Source organism: Podarcis liolepis (assembly GCF_965112155.1).
Source record: "Podarcis liolepis genome assembly, chromosome: 1".
Lineage (NCBI taxonomy): Eukaryota > Metazoa > Chordata > Lepidosauria > Squamata > Lacertidae > Podarcis > Podarcis liolepis.
The window spans coordinates 59,515,719-59,540,358 of record NC_139554.1 but is presented as its reverse complement, the minus strand read 5'-3'; the positions used below and the strand labels follow the sequence as shown (position 1 = coordinate 59,540,358).

Sequence of the window (24,640 nt, the reverse complement as noted above, 5' to 3'; positions counted from 1 at the left end):
AACAACTCATTCCCTACTCTAATTTTAAAAAATGATTCATTGAGACCCTGCAGTATATAATCATGTGTCACCTCAAAGCAAAATTTGAAAGGCCAAATTGTAATATTTATTTAGGTGGGGTGCCTTGTTGTCTAATTGGTTCTTTATCTAAACACAAAAATGAAAATGGCTCCCATAAGGAATTATTTACAAAGAAGTCTAGATAAAGAGCAACAAAGGTACTAGAAGAACAGTCTCCTTCTTTGCCATACAATTACAATTCAACTCTACCTGTCACTGTCCACCTGTCAAACTTTGCCTACAGGGGAAATAAGGTTCCAGCCCCCCAGACAGATTCAGTTTCCCACTCCTTTTCTACCAAGTGGTTGTCATAATTTTACCAGTCTTCTGCATCTCTTCAGAAATCTCCAAGGAAGCAGTAATCTAGTAAAATTCTCCGCGGCTCTTGGATACACATACAGGTTGTCTGTATTTACTCTGAAGGAACTGCTCTTTATGAGTCGCTTATTTATTCTGTATAGTTCATTCACTCTTTCTCAATCTACATAACACAGGGCTACAACTGATCCCTATATTGCTGGTCACACTTACATTGTTTCCCCATCCTCACTACTGGCAATCAATTATTCAAGGCAGGGTTAGCGAAACACATAATGAAGGCCACAGAACAACATGGGTAACCTTGCCTCATTATGAGTTCTTCCCATAGAGCTGTCATTTGTTGAATGTATCTAGTTCTAGCAAGCAACTACCATATATAGACTACTACAGCACTGTTCATGCCATCTGACTGAATACACTCAGCTGAAAACAGAATGTGGCAGAAAGACTCTGTCCCATGCACATTGTTGCTCATAAACAGACCAAATGTGTTTCCAAAAACAGCAAGCTTGTAAGCTTGTCCATGTGGATCTGGACCCTGCTTTTCAGGTTCCTTGATCCTGCATACAGAGAATTCATTTGTATTTACACTGAGCCTATTCACACAGCTGGCTCAATGCACAGAATGCTGCTCCCATACTGCCCCCTTCTTCCATTGGGTGCAATCAGCTTACCCAGAGTGATGTGTCAACAATGGTTAGGTGCAACAGGAATAGAACCCCTTTTGGCGTCTAACATAACTTTTAAAGGTTTACATGCTTTAGAAGTTATGTTAGAAATAACCCACTGTCTTCAGATTATTGGTGTTTGAAAGTATGGGACATATTTACAGGGCCTTTTTATTAAACACTGGAATGGTAAGAGTATTTCTATTTATGATTAAATATCACACTGCCGATACACTGTTAGTGTATTTCACCTCCACTTTATTTTAATTATCGTAACTATTTCTTCTTTTCATGACCTACAGGAAAAGTGACATGCTTGTGCAATTGCTACTTTGCATATTTCGTTTGTCTGTTATCATGGGGAAAACAGGTTTCCATGGAAAAGTTTTTTTTAAAAGTTTTTCAAAAACCACTAAAACTCAAATGTAATAAAAAAAGGCAAATGTTGGCATGTGCAGCTTTTTGCTCCCAGAAGCACTATTGCATGCTGGCTTATTGCTGACCAGGAGCAGCAGGGCTGAATGAACCAGCAGATGCACCGATAAATCCGAAGCCCTGCCACACACCCTGCCCATCAACCACACTGACTGGGGCTCAATGAAACTGCTGGGCTTTGGCTGCACTAGCTTCAGGCTGGCACAGTGGAAAGGCCTGGATTGGAACCATCACTGGTAGAACCTATGGCCAGCCCCGAAACACCACACTTCAGAGGTTTGTGGCAGTTACTGCTGCTGAATAAACTGATGGTAGTAGCTTCCACCTGTGTTTTTGGTGAGCATAGTGGTGACCTGCATGTGGCAGACCTCCCACTGTCAGAGCCTGGTGGAGCCGAGTGGATGTAAACCTCTCATCCTCATTCAGCTCCCTCCCACAGCACATCAGATTGAGTGGTAGGATTTGCTCCACTCACCAAACCTAATGAAACCCCTTCTACACAACTAACAAATGTTATGGAAGTGGCTTCATCCAGTTGTGACTCTGAACCTCCACTCATGCAAAGCAGAGCACCCAATTTTTGCCAATGACTTCCTAATCATGACAGCCTCCCCATGGCTACTGAAAGCTGGCCCTGAAAGTTAGATGACCCTCTGGAACAGTATCAATATGGTATGGAAGACTGAAGTAGGGAGGACTGGTGAATATCAGGCCTTCTGAGATTGCAAGGACTTTCCACTAGTACAAAGCCAACATTGGACACAACCCCATTTGTCACACTATCAGGAAAGGAGCTATACGTTAGGATCGCTGTGGGAAATACCAGCACCACACAATGGTGAAGCTGCATGCTCCGGCACTGGGGGCGGAGAGCAGGCGGGGGTGTGGCACGTTGCCCACGAGGGCATGGTGTGCTTCCTGGGGGCCTGGCATCTGGCGTGTGGGGGGTGCACAGTGTGTGTCCAGGTGGGCGACCGCAATGGTACCCCCTCCCCGATGGTGCCAGAAGTGGTGTGCTCCCCCCGTTCCTCCGCCAGTGGCACCACACCAGTGTCTACTACAGCCAATGCATCACGCATGGAAATAAATGTTTGAGTGGCTGCCCTCATTTCCCCAGATGTGTCTACACAGATCTATGCACACATATTTTATTTGCACACTACATGCTTTTTTATTTTTTTTAAAAAAGTGGTGGTTCAAAATCAACATTTCCCATAGCAAGGTTCTCTGGCAGCAATATATACATGTAGCAAGATGGCAGTGTATTGCTTTAGCTTAACTGCATCGTTACAGGCACAAGCTTACTTTGTGGAAAAATTACTAAAACAATGGAGAAAAACTTTTTTTCGCCCTTCAGTGATTTCACCATGATGTGGCACACGAGACTGCATCAGTCACATCACGTTATACCATGCTGCAATAGCATGACATAACCAGTGCAAGTAAGGACAGTGTGAACGATCCTCTGAAGCAGAAAAAGTGCAATCTCTCCCTCAATGTCCCTTTGTATTAAAATTTCCAGAATTTTTTTTATTACTTCTACACCCTTCAGATTAATCTCAGGACATGCATGAGTAGAAATTGGAGTTTGCAGGGAAGCCTTAGGGTGATGCTCACAGCCCTTTGTACAAAAAATAAATCTATGGAGTTGAAAAACTTTTTTTAAAAAAACTTTTACTACCAACTGGGGAGAGAGATCCATAGCTAAATGCTTTTAAAAGACCCCAAATATTTGCAATATACACAGTGATTTGTTTTATCTTCCCAGGAAACAAAGCTTGTTTTGTTAATGCTGTAAGAGGTTAGTTTGGCATGCTAAAGATTGGTGAAGAGGAAAATCAAAGAGAAACTAATGGCACTTCAAACAAAATTTTGACTAATTCAAGACCGCCTTTCTATCGCCATCAAAAGCAACAATTTGATGTCACATCACCTCTATATTTTTATGTCATCAACTTACTAGAGCCTCTCATTTGTGATGGTCAAAGGAGTTTTCCTCCATTTTATCCCTGTGCAGTATGTTAAGCTGAGAAATTGATTGGCCCAAGAACAACCAGCTGAACTTAGGTTTCCCTAGTCAAGAAATCTATCCACTATGTCACATTAGCTCTAAATACAAATCTGAAACATTGGCTATCTCACAAAATTATATTGAGGCTAGATAATAAAACCCTGAAAATGTGTTCAAGTGAATGTCTACAAGTTGAGGAAGATTGATCCGTGTAGGAACTTTTCTGGTTCCCAATTAAATGCTACATTTAGAATATATCTGCATTTCAGAGGTTGGGTGCAAATCATAGCACACTTCTGATTCCCACCAGCCATCAATACCAGGTCATTCAAACCCTGCTAGTACAGTGGTGCCTCGCAAGACGAAATTAATTCGTTCCGCGAGTTTTTTCGTCTAGCGAATTTTTCATCTTGCGAAGCACGGTGTCAGAAAAGTTTTGGAAAAGCTTCAAAAATCGCCAAAAACCTCAAAAAAGGCTACCACACCGCGTTCTATGAGTTGCTCCTCGAAGTCAAGTCGCAACTGTATTAAGGGTGTTAAGAAAAAGGAAACAAACTTGCAAAAAACGCAAGACGTTTTCGTCTTGCGAAGCAAGCCCATAGGGAAATTTGTCTTGCGAAGCAGCTCAAAAACCGCAAAACCCTTTCGTCTAGCGAGTTTTTCGTCTTGCGAGGCATTCGTCTTGCAGGGCACCACTGTACATAGCAACTGGTCACTGCAGACTCCATACAGGTGGTAGAAAGCTGTAGCTTGCCAGGGATAAAAGGCATATGCCGTTTCCCTTAGAAGGCTCCCAAATTTCTTTGTGGCTGACAGCATACCACTCCAGGAACACAGACAGTTGTTGTGCCATACACTAATAGAGTGCTACAGGGTCAGGAATCAACAACCACATTGGCAGAGGCTACCCAGTACATTCATGAACTTTCCAAGTACACAGAGGACCACGTGAGCTCTCTCCCTCTATCTCTCATTCTCTTTGGCCTAGAATCCTAACAGTCAAACAATACAGTCTACCCCCTGAAGCAAAAAAGAATTAAAAATAACCTTGTCTACTTCAAGTTAGAATAACCTTTCAAGAGATTTCAGCCTAGAAATATAATGTTCGGATGATTAGCAACTAGAAAAAGAGAGGAAATGTACTAGTATGCCCTTCTATCATAAACCTTCTTAAAATGCTGTAGAATCAAGAATCAGTATAACATTAAATACAACAAAGAGACAAAAACCAAGATAAATCATCTTCCTTTAGGTTACAAATGAGCCTGTTTTTGTATAGATGCCTCAAACAGGAGCCAACTATGAGCAGTGCATTCTCCCTCCCTCCTTCCACCCCAACCCCTGGTCCCCATCATTCAGTAATATGCCTTTATGTGCAAAGCAAGAGTTCAGACAGGATGTTTATACGAACCTGTGTTAGGTGAACTTGAGAATGTGCTCTTGCATTAGTCCAGCATTCTTTACAAGAATCCCAACAACCAGCAGGCACTGGCTGGTCCAGCAGAAATAGCCCAGTGGTGTACCAAAGAACCACCACAATTCACCTCCTGCCAAATCTTGATATAGCAATCTTGCCTGCTAAACAATACTTAGTAGAAGGTATTTAGGGGAAAAATATCCAGGCCTTCTCTCTTGACTAACCTCATAAAAACAAATAAACACACACCTTATAGGATTCAGAGACCATGCTTAATTTGCTGGATGCTCTTTTCACAAATACACAAAACTAATAACCAACCTGGGTAAAAGAAACCAGGACTGGCATACAGGAGCTACCGATGTGGTTAAAAGAGCTTCAGAAACATCGATGAACCAGCCTTCCCTCATTCACCTTCTTGTGCCAAGGGAGGAAGGCAAAAGGGTACCAGTTCTCCCCTCACCTTTGCCTGCAAGGCGAAGACAGGCAGAGGGAGGCAAAGAAGCGCCACCAGCTCCGCGGCGGGCAGGAATAGAGATGATACAAGCTGAGGAGGAGCTGCTGCTCCAAGCACCCGGCGCCTCCCGAGCTACCGCGCGCACCATCTACCTCGCCGGCGCTGACGACTGCTCGGCTGCCTGGCTGGCTCCTTCGGAAGCCCCGCTCAGCTCCTTCTCCCCGGCGAGGCGGCGGCTGTTGTTGCCCTTTTCACGCAGGGAGCAGCAGCCCCAGCTGAGGAAACGCCGGCAGCCAGGAGCGGCGCCTGTCCCTGCGCCCCGCCTCCTCTTCTTCCCGCCACCTCCTCTTCGCGCCTGACGGGGAGCGGCCGAGGACGGCGCTTCTGGGCTCTTGGGGAGGCTGCCCCGCCACTTCCACAGCTCAAGAGCGCAGCCGGAGCCTAGTTCCCTGCGCTGCTCGGGGAGAGGTACTTAGTATTATTCGTATTATTAATAAAATGATAACAGTAGTAGTAGTAGCAGTAGTAGTAGTAGTAGTAGTAACAGTAGTATCCCTCATCTGGCAAGCGGGGCAGCCGGCAGCAGATGGGACTGACAGCAGGTTGCTTTGCCAGAGACCGCCAACAAACCGCGCGCGAGGGCTGCCCGTCTCGCTCGCAGCCCCTGCTGGGAAGCGACCCACCCACCGCTTTCCCTCAAACCACGGCTTAAAACTTTCGCATTCTTCCGCAAGAGCCGGCAAACAGAGCCTCTCCGGGGACTAGAAGCCGAGCCTTACCTGCGTCTCCGGGCTCGCGTTCCTCCAGAGATGTGCCCTCAGTCACCCTCTCTTTGCCCCGCCGCTGCGCCCCTGGAGCCTCCATAACCCCCGGGGTGACGAGGGCCACTATCCTTCCGCGGGGAGCGGGGGCGCTCTTTTAGAGCCGAGGCTGCCGGCGGGGCGGGGGGGGGTCGCTCCTTACTCTTCCCGGTTACCTTAGCAACCAGCTAGCCAACCAGCCCAACCCTCTGGGTGCGCACGTGCGCGCACGGCGGCCAATGGCGAGGGAGCGGGGCGCACTCCGGTAATTGAAGAGCCACTTTCAAGTCGGAGGAGGAGGATCTGGGAAGCGCGCGCGCCGGCGGAGGGTGGAAGGGAGTTGAGGGCGCTGCTGCGATGGGTGAAGGGAAGGCGCATGTAGGGAAAGAAGTTGCCTTCTCCAAGGGAGGAAATAAGTTACTCTCAGCTAAAGGCGGGTATCCTCAGGAGTAAGGTCCCGCCGAACTCTGCGTAACTTGCTTCCCTCAGTGAATAGGCGCGGGCATCGCGCTGCAGGAATAAAGAACTCGAGGAGGAGGCGGCAACCAAATTAAAGAATGATTTATTTTTCTTTTACTGTAATTTTATTGGTAGCTTATTTTTGCTTGGGGACTGAGGAGCTGTTACTGGGCAGCGCGTATGCGTCGGAAAGGTGTGCCGATCCGAGGTAAAAGGAAAAGAAGTAATGAGTTTTTACGCACCCGATCAAAGCAACTACAGGGCAGCCTCTTACTTGGCAGGAGTCGCTCTTTCGAACCAGCACAGACTGGGGAGGGACAGAAAGCTTATTCTGATTTTAATTTAAGGGGAAACCTGGGTGGCAACTCCAGATCAAAGATCATTGCCTGCCAATGGCGAGCCACACGAGGCTACAGCGCCCTTCTGTGGGCTTAAGCGGGCAATGCAACCACAGCTTCCCTCTCCTAATTTCTGGTTGTTGCCCTTGGCCTTGGAGTAATTGTATGGCTGGGCTTGCCTGCCTTTCGCTTGAATACATACAGCTGTGTCCCACTGAATGAACCTATGAATGCTTCCAGGAGGGAGAGTTGCTAAGTTTTCTTCAGCAGGTATGAGGTCTAGCCAAATAGTTTGATCACTGGAGCTGACAAGTCTGATATGGAAGGACAGAGAGAGACATCAGAAAGGATTCTGTTGATGGGGTGGTGTGCACAAATTGGTTGGACTCCAGCTCACACCAGCCCAGCCAACATAGCCAAAGCTCAGGGATGATAGTAGTTGTCCAGATACCACTGAACACAGTATTTTTCTGGAGTGGCTTCAGGAGGTGAGGTTGGGGGCACTGTACTTCAGTGGTTCCAGTCATTTCCAGAAAGTAGTTATGGAGCAAGGGGTTCAGTGCTATGGAAACTTTCATGTCCTCCAGGGTTCTTTTTGGTGAGGGGCATGCTGTAAAACAACTCCATGAAGTATTTGGGAGCTGTCACCAGGAGTCTTGGAGTGAAGTGTCCTCAATATTCAAATGACACATAGCTCTATCTCTGTTTCTTCTGAAGCAGGAGACATGGCTGCGGTGCTAAATAGGTGTTTGAAGGCAGTGGTGGGCTGGATGTGGTCCAACAAATTGAAGTTGAATCCTGTTGTGTTTTCCAGGTTATTGAGTCTTCTAGGAGATGAGAAGATTGCCCATTCTGAAAGCGGGTTCATAGCTTGTGGGTACTCCTGGATCCAGTATCGCTACTAGACACCCAGGTAGCCACAGTGGCTAGGACTAGGAGTACATGCTTCCAGCACTGGCTGGCCCACCAGCTACAGCCCTATTTAGACAGAGATGACTTGGCCACACTATTCCAGATTGGCTTATTGCTATGCACTCTATGTGGGGCTGCCCTTGAAGACGACTCAGAAACTTTAACTGGACCAAAGTGCAGCCGTCAGAATCCAGACTTGGGTTGCCTTTAGAATTAAAACAACCCCAAGTAGTTGTCAGTTAGCTTCTGGGCCCAGTCTAAGGTGCTTGTACTAGTGTTTAAATAACTTAGGCCCCAAATATCACAGAGGTGCCCTATACACTCTGCAGATTTGGCAAAAGCTGAAGACACACCTCTTTAACCCTGGTCATTGTCACCTGAGATGTGTGCTTTCAGCACCCAGCCTATTCCTGTGACTGTAATTTAACTGTTTTTAATACTGAATTTTAAGTTGTCATCTGCCTTGGGACCTGCTGACAAAGGGCAAGTAATAATCTTGATGATGATAACACAGTTAATGCGATATGGGGCTCAACCAAAAAATGACATTATTTTCTTTTACCCACATAGAGAAGGAGATGCAGTCATTTCCCACCTCCAGGGGACAGGTCCACAGTGTATATGCCTGTGCTTAAAAGATCCCACTGCAAGGGAAGAGGGAAGTCCTCCAGGGTCCTCAGTCTGGAAGAATTTTACTCTGAATTCTCCAGTAGCTAATATTGGCATATTCCAGGCTCCCAAAGCCAAGTAACAATTTGCATATGATGCCAATCAAACTGCTAATTATACATATCAGTTGCAATGCATTAGCATACCTAATTTGTATAATTTCCAACAGGTGCATCGCTTCAATGTCTTCTATGTATGTACTTTTTTTGAATCTGCTTCCCCCCTCCTCCCACTGTCAGAGCAGTAGAGCTTCTCGCTTTATCTCCATTTCTGCTCTATACTCTGTCCCTGCCATCCCTATATTGCCATCTGATTTCAAAGGTACAAAGTGGCTTGTGCAAAATCTGTTAAAATGGCCTTCTAAAAATCCTGCAGAATTCGATTAAAAATCCCATAATAGCCACAGCAGCAGCATTGGTAGCAGCTGAAAATTAGTGCAGTGCTGAACTGGGGTATCGAACATTTCTGTACTCCTTGAAATGGGCTGCCCCCATTTTGTGGCTGGACTAGAAGTGGGACCCTTATCAGCCATATGTCAATCTTGGTTCAATTCCTAATCCCAATAGCAAACTATGTGGTGGAGTATCAGTGCTCACCTGACCTCCCAACAGTTGAGTCACTGCTGCTTACTGGGAAGGAAATGGGCAGCCATCTCCCCACTGCCTTATCCCTTCCCTTCCCAGGTAGCAGCAGCAACTCATCCATCCAGAGATCAAGTGGGCACAGCCACTTCACCATGTCATCAGCTACTGTCTAATTTGCAGCCTATCCTACCTCCAAGGGTAGTTAAAAGAACAAAAAAGAAGTAGCAACACCTTATATGGTACAATGAGCTTCTTGGAGGAAGAGCACGCTAAAAAATGCCTTTGTTAGTGGGAGGCATTCAAAAAAGTGCACAACCCTGTGAGAGAGGCAGGGAAGGGAAGATCTCACTAGGTGGGAGGCTGGGAAAAGAAAGGGAAGCTCCCAGGTGAGTGTTGCGAGGGTCCAGCCCTTTGTGTAAGACAAGGATTAAGAGCTACTTTTGAGAGATGACTTTGCATTTTTTTTCCATTTGGATGAGTTTGTTTTTTATTGTGTTAGGAAAAAGCCTTAATAAAATTTTTGGGGTGGTACACAAAACTTACATTCCAAAACTTTTTGTTTGTTTACAGTGCAGGCATTTCTGCACATTACTGCACATCATAATGGCAGTGCACAGATACAAGGTGGTGTGTGTGTGTGTGTGTGTGTGTGTGTGTGTGTAACGGGCAACGAGCTTCACTTGCCCTTACTGACAGCACCATGGGCAAATCTGATAGGATCTGTAGGGTCACCCTATTATTAACATACTGTTACCTGGTTTTGTTGGGCAAATTGATGTATTTCTTAACATTAAATAGGTTTATCTTTGCCAGTTTTAGAAAAAAAATGTTTTTGTTCTGATGTTCATCAGGGGCAGGTCTTATATCTTGACTGGAAATTGCAGAATGCACAAAAAAAGTATACATTACAAACTTGTAAGGCTGAGTTGGACAGCATTTTTCAATTAGAAATTATCTTATTACCTTAAGACTAACCAGGCTTAATGGAGAGGCTTTTCTCATCTGTAACCTCACTGTGCAACTCATGCCTTAGTGTCAAAATGGAGTGGAAATAAGCAGCAGAAGGAATACTTATTCAAAGATTTTTATCCTACCCTTGCAATGCATTCACTTTACTCAGTGTGGCTTATAACAATGAAAAATATTTCAAATCCTATTATATATAAAATCATACAATGTAAAATTGAACCAGGCTCTGCAAATAGAAGCCCTAAATTGGGTTCACTGTAGGAAGACAACATATGCCCAGTAATAGTGTTGCCATACGTCCAGAATTTGCTGGACATAGCTGGTATTCAGCCTTTGTAAACAGGGTCAGGGCAGAAATTGCTGAAATGTCCGGGATAATCTGGACATATGGCAGCCCATGTCAGAAGTGTAATTTCATTAAAAATAGCTCAAAAGCTTTTTTTACTTTTTTAGAATTCCCTCCCTAAAAGCTAAATAACTGGAGTGGCAGCGGAGCTGGCGCGGAGCCAGACAGCTGAGCGTGAGAGAGAGCGTGTCCCCGACGGCTGGTAACGGCATAAGTCAAGTTGATTTTTTTCTGCTACACTCTCAAGCATCCAGGGGAGCAAACTGCACTCTGCCCCTTGTGGCTCTGTGCTGCCCCCCCCCCCGCCGGATGTAGGGCAGCTGAGTGGGAGGGGGCAGGCAGACTCTGGAGGCCCCGCAGTGCGCCCCGCCCCTGCAAGGAGCTCAGAGATGGCACCCAGGGTGGGCTGAGAGGAGCAGCCACCATTACACAGCTTGCCTCACTGTTTGATGTTTAAAATATTTATTTCTTAATTTTGGGCTCAAAAAATAGGGGTCATCTTATACTTGAGGGCAGCTTATAGACGGAAAAATACGGTAATTTCCCATTTGGGAAATATTTGCACCAAGTTCCTGGTAGTACAGTGGTGCCCCGCAAGACGAATGCCTCACAAGACGAAAAACTCGCTAGACGAAAGGGTTTTTCGGTTTTGCGTTGCTTCGCTAGGCGAATTTCCCTATGGGCTTGCTTCGCAAGACGAAAACATCTTGCCCTTTTTTCTTAAAGCCGCTTGAAGAGGCGCAGTTGCGACGGACCGTGCTTCGCAAGACGAAAAACATCGCAAGACGAAAAGACTCACGGAACAAATTATTTTCGTCTTGCGAGGCACCACTGTACACTGGTTCAGGTTCTTTCGTGATCAGTTCCTTAGTTCATGTAACAATCACAATATATCACACAGTAATCTAAAATAAGAACATTCCACAAGCAAACACCATTAAATAAGTGCAGCTTGAAAGTGCTTGCAGCAGTGCCTGCAAATCCCACTTTTGGCTTCGCTGCACCTTACCTGCCCCATTCCTGATATCATGTATGATATCATATCATGTATGATACGTAGCTTGGGTCGGGACTGGTGGGCCGTTGTTCACAAGTGCATATATTCCCCTGAAATGTGTAGACAGATCCCCCACACAACTGAAATAAAATTCCTTTTTGGTGCATGTGCACAAAAGCAAGCTGCATCCATGCACATGTCTCACACACGCAGCAATGTCTGAAGATTCATAGATATTCCTCAGTGTCTTAAATTAAAAAAAACAACACTGAGGATTGAGCAGCCAGTCCCACTGCCAGCAAAGCAACTGTACTTAGCTTTTCTCAAGTACACTGTTCTAAGAGGCTTTTATAGTGCTTTATTGGTAAATGTAAATCATGAGAACAATCATGGGCATTTGTATGAGCATCTGTTAAAACAATAATGATGCTTACGGTGCGATTTACAGACCACTTACATTGATGTAGTCCCATTGTCTTCTGTGGGACTGTTCCAGTCCTAAGTGATCTGTGAATCATTCCTTTAGTGGTTTTAATGTGCAAAAGCTATGCATAGTGTTAATTAATAAAGGCAGTATCTAGCAGCAAACACAAGCAGAATTTGAAATAGACGTAAGTTAGAAATACACTGTTCTGAGACAATGGGAGTTAGGTACATATTTAAAGGTAAAGGGACCCCTGACCATTAGGTCCAGTCGCGGACGTGTTAGTAATTTCAAATGAATGAGAGCATAAGAAACAATCTCTAGACTGAACCCAGAAGATGGAAGTAAGATCAATTTGATGATTCTTGATTACTATTATACAGCTCAGCAGAGTGTGACCTACAAATTGAGGGGGTTCAAAATTGGGGGGGGACAAAAGTGGGTATTTGAGATTTTGGGGATTTAGTCAGACCCTTCTCCTTTCTTGCAATGTTTTCCTATAGCCAGTGGACATGAATCAGCACTGAGAAGAACATCCCAGATTCCCTATTTTGCCCACAGTTCCTTAAAAAAGACACAGAACAAAAAAACCAAGCAAATTTAGCTTAGCAGACATAGGGTAAATCAAGTCCTTTTATGGATCAGTAACAAGGAACAGGAAGCAGAGCATAGGTGCAGTGGTTAGATTGCAGGACAAGGACCTGGGAGGCCAAGGTTCAAAGCTGATGCACAGCCATACTGAATGGGCCCTTTGGAGAAGGATCATAGCTCAGTGATAGAGGATATTTTGCATGTTAAAGCTTCCAATACCTGGCCTCTCCAGGTAGGACTGGAGATGTTCCTGTCTTCTTGCATTTCTCTGCAAGTGCAGATGCAGATGTGATCTACCTACATAGCAACTCAGGAAGGTGCCTTATAGCAAATCAAACCATTGGTTTATCCAGCTCATTATTGCAGCAGCTCCCTAAGGTTTAAAATAGAAATCCAAACACACTTCCCACCCATTTTTCACAGAACATTTGTGTAGAAATTAAATAATTCTTACCATAATCTCCAAGAACAATACAATCCTTGAATCTTTAGGCTGCAAGTGCAATACTTGTAGACTGTATCATGGATAGAACATTTTATTATAGAAAATTGGAATTAATGGTGACCCCGGAGGATTTAATCAATTCTTTAATGAATCCCAATTATCTTGAATTGAAGTAATTATTGAATTAGGTTTAATTTATGAAGTATAATCTCTCTCGCCTAATCAAACAAGAGCTCATAACGGTATTGAGATATCAACTTGCTTGACTAAAATAGTAGTGGAATATCAGCTTGTTCAGGCTCCTTGAGAAAATTTAAATAATTCAGCCAGTTGTGACGCTTGATAATATAATGTTTGAAAGTGCCATACTACTTGTTCACTCAGTTTAAATGAAGATTTCCCCTTTTATTTCAACATTGAGTTGTCTTGTAGGTGTTCTGACTGATAAAGGATATACATAATAGGATATACACATAGTACGATTTACTGTTAATCTTTTCCAGTTTCCTAGCTCCTATAAACTTTAGAGCCTGTAAAAGTAGAACACCAAACTACGAGTTTAGTGTTCCATCAAAAAGATATGCTAATATAGTGTTCCAAACAGAACTATCCTGTGCATGCTTACTTGGAAGTGAGTCTTGCTGTGTTCAGTGGGGCTTACTGCCAGGTGAGCATACCTAGGAATATAGCCCTGTTACGCTGAAGTAAGCCACACTTGGCTGTAAATTACAGATATGGATCAGGAAATCTGTTGTTCCAAATCTTTCTTCTGCAGTGTGCTAAGTGGATGGCCTTAGGCAAGTCGCTCCCCCCCCCCCTCTCTCTCTCTCTCTCTCTCTCTCTCTCTCTTTCTCTCCACACACACACACACACACACACACACACACACCTCTGGCCATAATGGGGTTAATGATGTCTCTCTTATCAAGTTGTTGCAATGATAATTATTATTGTTCATTAAATTTGTATACCGCCCTTCATCCGAAGATCTCAGGGCAGTTCACAGCATAAAATACAATATAAAAGCACAAAATACATAAGAATAAAAACAAAGCAAGCCAATAGACCATGATAAGTTTTATTTTCTCCCTGCCCTCTGCCACCGGCCAAACTGCCACTACACAACAACCAGAGAAAGTTGGGGGTGCTTAAAAGACTGTGTTTTACCTAGGCTGTGTACATACAGTTGAGGGATTTCTTTGTCATGCAAACAGTTTGGTGGAGCTACTATCATTCTTACTAAATCAGAACCTGACCGTTTGCATGTAAAGCCTGATATATGTAGATAAAATTAGCATATAAATCAAAATCTAATTAACGTGGTGTTAGCAGCAACTGCAGGGCTAGTGTTCAGGGTATTGTTGTTATTTAATATGAGACCAAGCATTAAACAAAAGCCTTAATTAGAAAACAAAAATCATTTAGGAACCCCATGCAATCCATCATCCAAAGAATGTTAATCATTTAACATTGGACATTTTCTGCTTTGATCCTCAGATCCTGCAAGCCAGCATTTCCTGAGGGGTTTACAGAGACTTTCAGGTCAATCTGAGGGTTCATTGTTTCCTAGATATGTCTGGGGGAAATGATCTCTTACTAAGGCCATGCAATGTACAAACGTTATGAAGTAAAAGAATGTGACAAGGATAAAGACACATATATATTATTGCATTAGCCAGACTCTGACCGTTTTGGCAGAGTTTCCATAATGCCTACTAAAATTGTGTCAGATCAAAAGGTTATGGTTTCCAGGCTCAGCTAATATGAGATGTGTATTAGAAAGCACTTTAGCACTCTTTGTATTGCTTGGCCTTTGATTAAAGGCCTGACTACAAGTTGTAAAGTAGCCAGGCTCCGATTCTTGAGAACTCTGAAGGCGCCCTCCAGACAGTCAACACTAGAAGAATGCTTGGAAGTTTTTGCTTGGCCAGCCTCATCTTGCTGAAAGAAAAAGAAATGATGGTATCCAAAAAGCTTTCATCTCTTAGCATCTTGCTCAGCTAATTTCCCCCCCTTTTTTTGTTATTAAAGTTGCAATCCTACCCTTAAAAAGTATGGCATGAAACTCTTTATTTTCTGATGGAGAGGGAAGTCCAACCCTTGGAAAGGAAGGTCTGATTAAGGAATCATCTTTGCAGCAGCAGAGGAAAAGTCTGCTTGCTGCTTCTACAGTGAAGGTGAACAGTCATGGGGCAAAGAAGAGTGCTCTGGGGTTTGTGGCTGGGGTAAACTGGGTAAGGATGGACCCCAAATGCCACCATCCTAATTCATTTGGCATGCCCTTGGAGGAGGAGAGATAGTCCATCGCCCCCAAGGCACCCTCTCAATGACAGTGATTAAAAAAAATAACAAGACCCAGCAAGGCCTTGGATTTTGCCGTTTATCCACCACTACGCCTCTCTCCCCTGCCCAGTAGGATTGCTCTGAACTGTATAAAACTCTTCCTAATATTGATCCTGGGCTTATATGTTGTTGGCATCTGTCTGTCTCGGGAGACAATGGAGGAGTGTGCCTTTGTGGGTGAAGTCAAACTGTTGCGAAGTCACAGCATCTATGGAGACTGATACAGGAGAGACATGTTTTGTTGCAGCTGGAGAAGATGAAGGAGTCCACTTGTGCTGCTGCAGGTGCACCATGGCGTTTCTTCTCTCTGCTCTCCTCCCAATGGTCATTCCTCCTCTGGACACCGCTATGGATGCACAACCTGTATGTCTCCAGGCACTACGGTCGTCTGCAAGGGATTCCCACACAGCAGGGTTGATGTTGCTAGCCTTCATGTCTCGGGCTTATTAACAATGTGGTTTAAAATAAAGCAGCAACACGTACAATCCATAAGTTGGAGGTATTAAAACAATCACTAGCACAATACACACATGTGAATCTGAATATTAAACAGCATCACTTTAAAAAATCCAGTGTTTTATAATATAGCATCCTCCCTATGCTTTTTAAAAAAACCAAATTGATAAAAAAAACCTCGAGATAATAAAATGTATTTACTTGATGCCTTAGTGATAGCAAGGCAGATGCCAGGCAAGCCTCCTTAGGGAGGGCACTGCACAACTAGGGCATCATAGAAAAGAAAGCCCTCCTGTGTTGTTATACACCAACTCTCTTGTGGTGGTAGCAGCACTTCTGAGAAGGGCATTCATGCTTAGGTAGGGAGAAGGCAGCCCTTGTGGTATGTCTATCTCAAGGTGTGATGACTTTAAAGGTCAAACCAATACTTTGAATTGGCCTTGGATATAATTACAATATAATAATAATTTATTATTTCTACTCCGCCCATCTGGCTGGGTTTCCCCAGCCACTCTGGGCAGCTTTCAACAGAACATTAAAAACAGAATAAAACTTCAAACATTAAAAACTACCCTAAACAGGGCTGCCTTCAGATGTCTTCTAAAAGTCGGATAGTTGTTTATTTCCTTGATATCTGATGGGAGGGTGCTCTACAGGGCAGGCGCCACTACCGAGAAGGCCCTCTGTCTGGTTCCCTGTAACCTCACTTCTCACAGTGAGGGAACCGCCAGAAGGCCCTTGGCGCTGGACCTCAGTGTCCAGGCTGAACGATGGAGGTGGAGAAACTCCTTCAGGTATACTGGGCCGAGGCTGTTTAGGTCAGCACCAACACTTTGAATTGTGCTCGGAAATGTACTGGGAGCCAATGTAGGTCTTTGAGGACTGGTGTTATATGGTCTCGGTGGCCACTCCCAGTCACCAGTCTAGCTGCCACATTCTGGATTAGTTGCAGTTTCTGGGTCACCTTCAAAGATAGCCCCATGTACAGCGCGTTGCAGTAGTCCAAGCAGGAGATAACTAGAGTATGCACCACTCTGGTGAGAGTCTGCAGGCAGGTAGGGCCTCACCCTGCGTACCAGATGGAGCTGGTAGACAGCTGCCCTAGACACAGTATTTACCTGCGCCTCCATGGACAGCTGTGAGTCCAAAATGACCCCCAGGCTGCGTGCCTGGTCCTTCAGGGGGACAGTTGTCCCATTCAGGACCAGGGAGTCCCCCACACCCACCCGCCCTCTGTCCCCCCAAACAGTACTTCTGTCTTGTCAGGATTCAACCTCAATCTGTTAGCCACCATCCATCATCCAAATGAACCAACAATAATTGTAAATGTCTCAAAACTGTCATGATGTGTTCCTAGCTGTCCTATTCTGGCCAGACTCTCAGCTTCCAGGCAAAGTAGACTGCAACAACACAATCTACTGGTGAGGCAGCATAACAGCAAGACAGACTCATTTCCAATAGGGTCAGGCCAGGCAGAGTTACATCTGGTAAGGTCAGGTCAAGGAAGGTAAGGCAGAGTCTGTCTTGGGCAAGGCATCAGTGGTCAGGACCTTGGACAGAGCATTGTAAGAAAGCTGGCTGGAGTATTTTCACACATGGAAGAAGAGTTGTTGCATCAGTGAGGTGCACAGGCCCTTGGAAGCCTTCTGACGGCTATCCAGTTTATTCCCACTATTGGCCTTACCCTCTTGAGGTCTGTGCCCTTAAAAGGTCACTGCCTTGCTCTAGAGGAGTTGGCTCCTGCTTCATGGAAGTGACAGGGGCTACCCTGGGACTTCAAGAAGCAACTTCCTCTGATCTGGAAGAACTTGGAGCAGAGGACATTAATGATTCAACTGCTGATTCAACTCTATCCATGTCCTCCTTTGTGCTTCAGTGTGAGTCAAGACTAGGGCACGTGACACCAGCAAACAGTCTCAGGCAAATTGCAGTATTTTAAACATATGAACTGTCTTCAAGGGAAGCGAAATGTCTAGCACATTGCAGTAGTCTAAAAGGGCTGTCACCAGACTGTTGCCAAACTATCCCTGTCTAGTAGAGGTCCCAGTTGGAATCCCAGTCTAAGCTGGTAGAAAGCACCCTGTGCCACTGAGGACACCTAAACCTCAACCAACAAAACCAGATCAAGATGTATTCCCAGGTGGCAAACCTGATCTTTCAGACAGGGTTCAATCCCATCCCACAAAGGATGAATTCCTTTCCCCTTCCAAGACTGGAGAGCCATTCACCAATAGTACATCTGTTTCAGTTTCATTCACCAATAGTACATCTGTTTCAGCCCTTTATCAAGCTCAGACAATGTTCAAAATTTTCTACAACTGCACCTGATTTTCTACAAATCCACCATGGAGAAATAAAGCTGACTGCCATCAGGATGCTGGTGACACCTAACTCCAAATCCTGAGCTGACCTCCTGCAGCAGCTTCATCAATATGTGAAATACCATGGGGGTCAAGATGGAACTCAGGAAGTGCAGCTAAAAGCACACTGCCCAGTATCATTTCCTCCTTTCTCAACACAATGCCACCAAGCTTTCATTATGGAAGGCACCTTCACTGCTGTAGACTTTTGTATTTGTACCAAAAACAATTGTGCTCCTATTTTGTGATCTGGACATAACAATTAACTTGCAACCTGGTGACAGCATCTCTGGATTCTTAGATGGGAATAGCTATGCAGCTCTTTGGTGGGCAACCTGAAGGAACTTCAGAAACAGCTTAGTACTTGTAATTCCATTGGGTCTGGTTTCACTAGCTCCGAGTTTATGCTATGAATAATTGATTAAAATATAATTTTGCAGTTTGGTTTGGGAAAGGGGGAACAGCAGAAGCCTTGGAGCAAAGGAATTACATGCACTTTACATGCATTTGGACTCTGCTATTGAACAAAAACTGCACTTCAAGAGAGGCCTCATTACATGGGCACAATGTACATGGCCCATCTGAGATACAAGAGCAGCTTCTGTCTCAGTTCTGAATTTCACAGGGAAGTACAAACATGCATGGAGGAGAGAGTGAATCTGTGACAAATGGAACTTCAAAGAAAATGTTCATGCTGCTAACCGTCAAGTTAAAAAGAAAGAGGAGCTTGGCTCATACCTGTTTTACTGCTGCATTTTTCTGAGCCCAGATATAAGGCAACTTGCCTCACTTCTGAGACACAATGTAATAATAACAACAAGTTAGCTTGAGATTATTATTATCATTCAAATAAATGCCCACTGCAGAATAACTTGACAGGCACAGTTAAGGTGGTAAGACCGTTCACTGCCAACTGACGTTTCTGCAGCAACAGATTAATTCTTATTGCAAATATAGTCCTGAACATTCTTGAGAATACATTTTGAGTTGGAATAAACCTATTATAGTAGATAAAACATATTAGACCTGGGGGAGGGGTGGAAGAGAGAACTAAAAGACTACATTAGATGTTGCAATAACCTCACATATTGGGGGGAAATGACGCCAAAACCCAGCTTTGGAAGTAGATTTAGGGCACAATTCAACCCTACCCTCTTCCTCTTTCATACAGAAGGGCTGAATGTAGTGACTGCATGGCAGATGGGGCAGAAGGTGGGAGTCAGGCAGATTGGCTCAGAGATCAGGTTCGGATCAGGCCCAAAGCCATTGCATGAATGCAGTGAAACCCATTGATCCCGGGCTGGCTCAGCTCCTCCCTACTCTTGGAATGCCCCATTTTGGAGCTTTCTGCTTGTGCCACCAGTGGGGATCCTGCCTGTCGCCCCCAAGCAGCCAGAGGGAAGGCAGCTTGGCCAGGAAAGCTAGATGGAAGGACATCTCCACTAAATCCACCACTACCCAAGCCTAGCATGAGCAGGGGGTAGATTGCTCTGTTAGCGTCTGGAAATACAAAACAATCCACAAAGTACTCAACTCAGAAACAGGAGTTGCTTTAAACTTCCTAAAGGATAAATTAAAGTTTAATTTAGCCACCCCAGTCCATCTTAAAGTAGACTTCCCTTGAAAGCTGTTGCCAGCCAACAACTCCCACTAATGTCACCTGTGACAAGGGAGTAGGACTGATCAACCCATGATAATGTGGCCCAGGAATTCAAGTAAAGCAGAAAATAATTTAATTATTTGCATGTTGAAAAAAAGGCTTGGAGTGAGTTATTCCACTCATATTTAAAGTTCAAAAGTGCAATTCCCTAAATTGGCACAATTTATCACATTAGGCTCAAAGAAATTAAGCTTGTGGGCTTGATGGTGTCTCTCTTAGTTTTGAACACACAAATATAGTCAAGGTCCTTTATCGCCATACTGCCATTTAGCTGATACATTGATTGTCAAATATTGTATCCTGCTGTAGGAAATTGTTGTCAACACTTCCAGTATCTGACATATATTTTGCTATTAGGGCTTTTGGCCTTCGTGGCTTTGTATTCATGGATGTTTTTCTGACACTTCAGATAATGCAAGGCAGTCTATCATGCCTGGAACAAGTGAGCTATTTTGGTTACTTAGATCTAGGAGAATAAAGTAAGGGCTAAGCTGAAAATCCAGTTTTTTCAAAGACCCAGGTCTATAAAATTGAAATGGGAAACATTAAAGACTCCTTGTTTGAGGTTCCTTTAAGAGGGAGGCTAGGATATATTTCATCTCTTTCTTGGTTTATCAATTATTGCCCACCCTGACTGAAGTACAAACTCTTGAGACTGAGGGTGCTTCCTGTTGGCCTCTTTATTTAGCATTTATTCTGATTTGTTTGCAGGGCAGTTAGATGATGTGGCATCAAATGAATCATTACCCCACACTTACCCGTACATTTGGTCATCACTTTCCTTGAAAGTCCAGAAAGTCTGATCTTTTAGCTTTGTTGCACAACCTGAATTTGCCAGGATGTGATTGAATCCCACCCCAAAATAGCAGCAGTCTGCATGTGCCCTGAAACAGAGAGATGAGAAACATCTGAACCCACCATTCAATTAGTCCCTTTCTGCTTTGTTCCTTCCCCCATTGTCCTCCCTGATTGGACAAAGGTTGTGTGCATGCATCCATGGAATGGATAATCCTTAATGCTGTTATTTCTTATGGATTTCATAAGCATATATTTTTCTGCATTTTAGAATTTTTATCTCACCACAACTGACATTTAAAAAAAAAAGTTTTCTCAAGGTATGTTGGTCTTCTTGCGAAATATAGATATATAGTCGTCACAGCAGCACAATCCCTCTTCAGTCTGTGCAGAAGCAAAAGTCAGGGGTATAATGGGACCCATGCAGCTGATCCAAAGAGATGTGGCTTTTTGATAGCAGTTCTGCCTCCCTTTCCACTCCTATCCAGCTCTATTTTCCATCATGAAAAAGAGCCAGTGTGGTGTAGTGGTTAAGAGCGGTGGGCTCATAATGTGGTGAACCGGGTTCGCGTCCCCACTCCTCCACATGCAGCTGCTGGGTGACCTTGGGCTAGTCACACTTCTCTGAAGTCTCTCAGCCTCACCCACCTCACAGAGTGTTTGTTGTGGGGGAGGAAGGGAAAGGAGATTGTTAGCTGCTTTGAGACTCCTTAGGGCAGTGATAAAGCGGGATATCAAAACCAAATTCTGCTTGTGGTTTGCAATGCTGGGGTAACTGTGACAGCCACTGCACTAATAATGGCAGAGATGGCTCGGCCCAAAACACTGGGCCAAGGACACAAGTTGCCTCCTTTTGACTGAGTTGAAGTCATTATATTTGGTCATATGAATGTTGAAAGACTCGAGACAGACAAAAGAAACTACTTCTTCATGCAGCACAGAGTTAAACTATAGAACCCACAGAGGGCTTTGAAAGAGGATTAGACAATTTCAGGGAGGATAAGGCTATCAGTAGCTACTAGCCATGATGGCTGTGCTCTGCATCCACAGTTGAAAGCAGCAATGCTTCCGAATACCAGTTTCTGGAAACCACAAATCCTGTTTGTGGGTTTCCCACATGCATCTGGTTGGCCACAGTTTCTTCTTATGTCCTCATGTGGCAGCACATCAGTACAACTGACTCAACTGCATTTTTATACTACAGTATAGTCTAAGAACAAAAGCTTTACAGAGCATGCATGGAAAATCTCCTGGTTTTCTGGTCCTCTGAAATGGACCAGTCCCTCAGATTCTCAATTTCACCCATGTGCATCAGTAAATGTTTCCTCGTAAGTGATTTGGGAGCCAAGGCACCAGAGACCTGAAGTCAACATGCTTAAGAATGTTTTGACTGGGTTTTGACTGGGTTTGCAACCTCAAAATGGAAAACACAATAAAATTTTTATTCCCAAAACTCAAGCCACCATGACCTGACAAACATTGTATTCACCTAATAGCTTCCATCAATCCGTGCTGTTTTCAAATTAGCCTCTGTGACCTTTTCCATTCCTGAATGCTGTTGCAACTGTAGGACAACATCCTGCAAATTTGCTATCCAAGTCCATGGAAACAATGTTTATTGAATTACACTGGCTTTTGCACTGGGAAAGAATGAATCAGCTGAACTGCAGAATGATTTTTGTTTCTGCTAATACAAGACCTCTAATTAAAATAATCTTGTTATCATCTATGCAGTTGATTTTTAAATAAGTATATATTCATTTTGAATATATCTCTTATCACTTTGAAACATCTGCATGTGGCCCTCAGCAAGCAGTTATATCCCAAAATCTTGTGAATGAATTTAACTTCACAAAATATTAAAATATTAGGAGGAGGTCTGTGTGGTTATAATGCCCTTCATAGAGTACTGATCTGATACTAAAGCTTGATAAAGATGGGAAATTAACCTTTTGACTATTTTATTGGAAATCTGGCCGTTATGTATTTTTTTCTCCAAAAACAGTAAATCATATGCTTAAGTAGGCAGCATAGCACTTGAGTTACAAATTCTGATTTAGAAATAACTGAAATCTGAAGTTTGTTTTCCCTCCCCTCTCCCTTGTGAATTTTATTCCAAAACAAAGCATAACAAAGCCATGGCTATAAGGAAAGCAGAAACCACAATTTTCTGGAAATCACGATTTCTATTCTGAAATCTTTCTAGTTTATAATCCCAGATACGTTTAGTCATTGGTGAGGGAAATGCACTCCAAACATGTTCAGGAAGAGCCTGTTATTATTCTACATCTACCGCAACAGAGCCCTGGCATTTGTAACAGATTCCTGGACATAGCCCTAGGGAGTCCTGGCCAAAAACCCCCAGAGAAGTCACTTAATACCTAAAATGGTATAACGTGTACAATAAAGCAAAAGGCATGAGATTCATTGCTTTCACTTTAGCTTAGATTGATAGGCTGAACCTTTTTGCCTGCTGCGTTGTGTATGAGAGAATGTGCAAGAGTATGATGAGTGAGTTAGCTGAGGAAGACTATTGTGCCCATTGACCTGAGACAGTCTCCTGGAAATAATCTAACAGCAGGGAGCAGAGAATCCTTTTTAAAATCAATAGAGCAAGAAAACGCTGTTGACTAAGTGTCTGTGTGTGTGTGTGTGTGTGTGTGTGTGTGTGTGTTTAAAGGAAGGTGTGGAGGAGAGGTAAGGAACAAACAAGGAAGAGCTTTCCTTTAATGCTAACGTTAATAATTCCTCTGATCTATCCCTTTTTACACTATTTCTGCTGGTAAGAAACAGTTATCCTGAAAAAGGCATTCGTATATGTGAGTGTTGCACGTGCACACACACCCTTCCCAGGCTCTATAAGGTGAACTATTTGACTACCTAAGAGCAGAGCATTCTTAGCCTGCCATAATACAGCACGAACACTTGTTCCTGCTATGTAAGGCAAGGTATAATAATAATAATAAATAAATAAATAAAATAAATAAATAAATTTTATTTATATCCCGCCCTCCCCAGCCGAAGCCGGGCTCAGGGCGGCTAACAACAATAAAACAGTACAAAAGTACAACATAAACAACATTCTAAAATCATTCATTATAAAAATTAATTAATTCAAGCCACTAGCAACCATTGGGCCAGAGCTCTGCGAAGATTGCCGAGGGAGGGAGTCAGGCTGTGCCCTGGCCAAAGGCCTGGTGGAACAGCTCTGTCATGCAGGCCCTGCGGAAAGATGTCAAGTCCTTCCCCTTCCCAAAATGAACACAGACAGTTTTATGGAGTAGTTTTCTACCTCAAGGTGACTTCCAATTTATCTTCAGGTTGTCGAATGTCTCAGACAAGGCCACACATGCTGAAGCAAGAGAAGAGTACTTTAATCTGCTTCCAGGAATCAGCATTTGTTTGAAAACCATATGGAACATTCCCCCTCCCCAGTACTTTAAGTCTTGAAGAGAAACTCAGAAACAGGCATAAACTGGTTGAGGAGGTTTTTTTCTCCACCCCTAGCCAAACTCAAACGTGTGTCAGATTGGTCATGCATCCCAGAAATGAAGCTATGTGTGGTATGTCACAAGAACACTAATCATTTCTGGATCAGCTTCCACTTGAAAAACTGCATGGGATCTTTCTTTTACCCCAATATGTGGAGCAAGATACCAAGAACCAATAGATTTCATGAGACGTGTTTTGCCCTGGTGTCTTTTCCAATTTGTGTTCTGTAAGCAAATGGATGAAAATTTGGGGACTTTGTTTTCAACAATTGTGCAGGGACTACATCCTAGAAGGGCTACTTTAGTGTCAGTTCTGCAGTGAAATGGGACCCCAGGGTGTATTTCAACCCCATTCTGCTTGTGCATCAAACTTACATGCACGGGAGCAAAGCATAGCCAGGGTACGGGCTCTGTTGCCATCCTCACTGACTTCGAATTCATGGAGGGTGAAGACCTAAAGCAGGGAGGCCCCCTGTGAGACTTAGGACCCTACATAATTGGGGTTCTATGTTGTATGAGGAAGCTATGTGGATACAGCAGGCTCCCAGATTCCCAAATTCACCCTGTGAATTGGAGGGCAATAGGGTTATGATGCTCAATGCACCCATTCCTGCTCTCTCTTCTCATGTGTA

The 24,640-nt window shown here is 43.9% G+C and overlaps 1 protein-coding gene across 1 annotated transcript in view; it reads right to left on the bottom strand.

Moving 5' to 3' along the window:
* The window catches only part of NAV2 (neuron navigator 2), a 537,366-nt gene extending 531,738 nt beyond the window's left edge, over window positions 1-5,628 (bottom strand). Inside the window, exon 1 of the mRNA XM_083461998.1 lies at window positions 5,327-5,628. The gene's annotated coding sequence lies outside the window, so the exon portion shown is untranslated. The remainder of the gene's footprint in view (window positions 1-5,326) is intronic.
* Window positions 5,629-24,640: the final 19,012 nt, after the last annotated feature.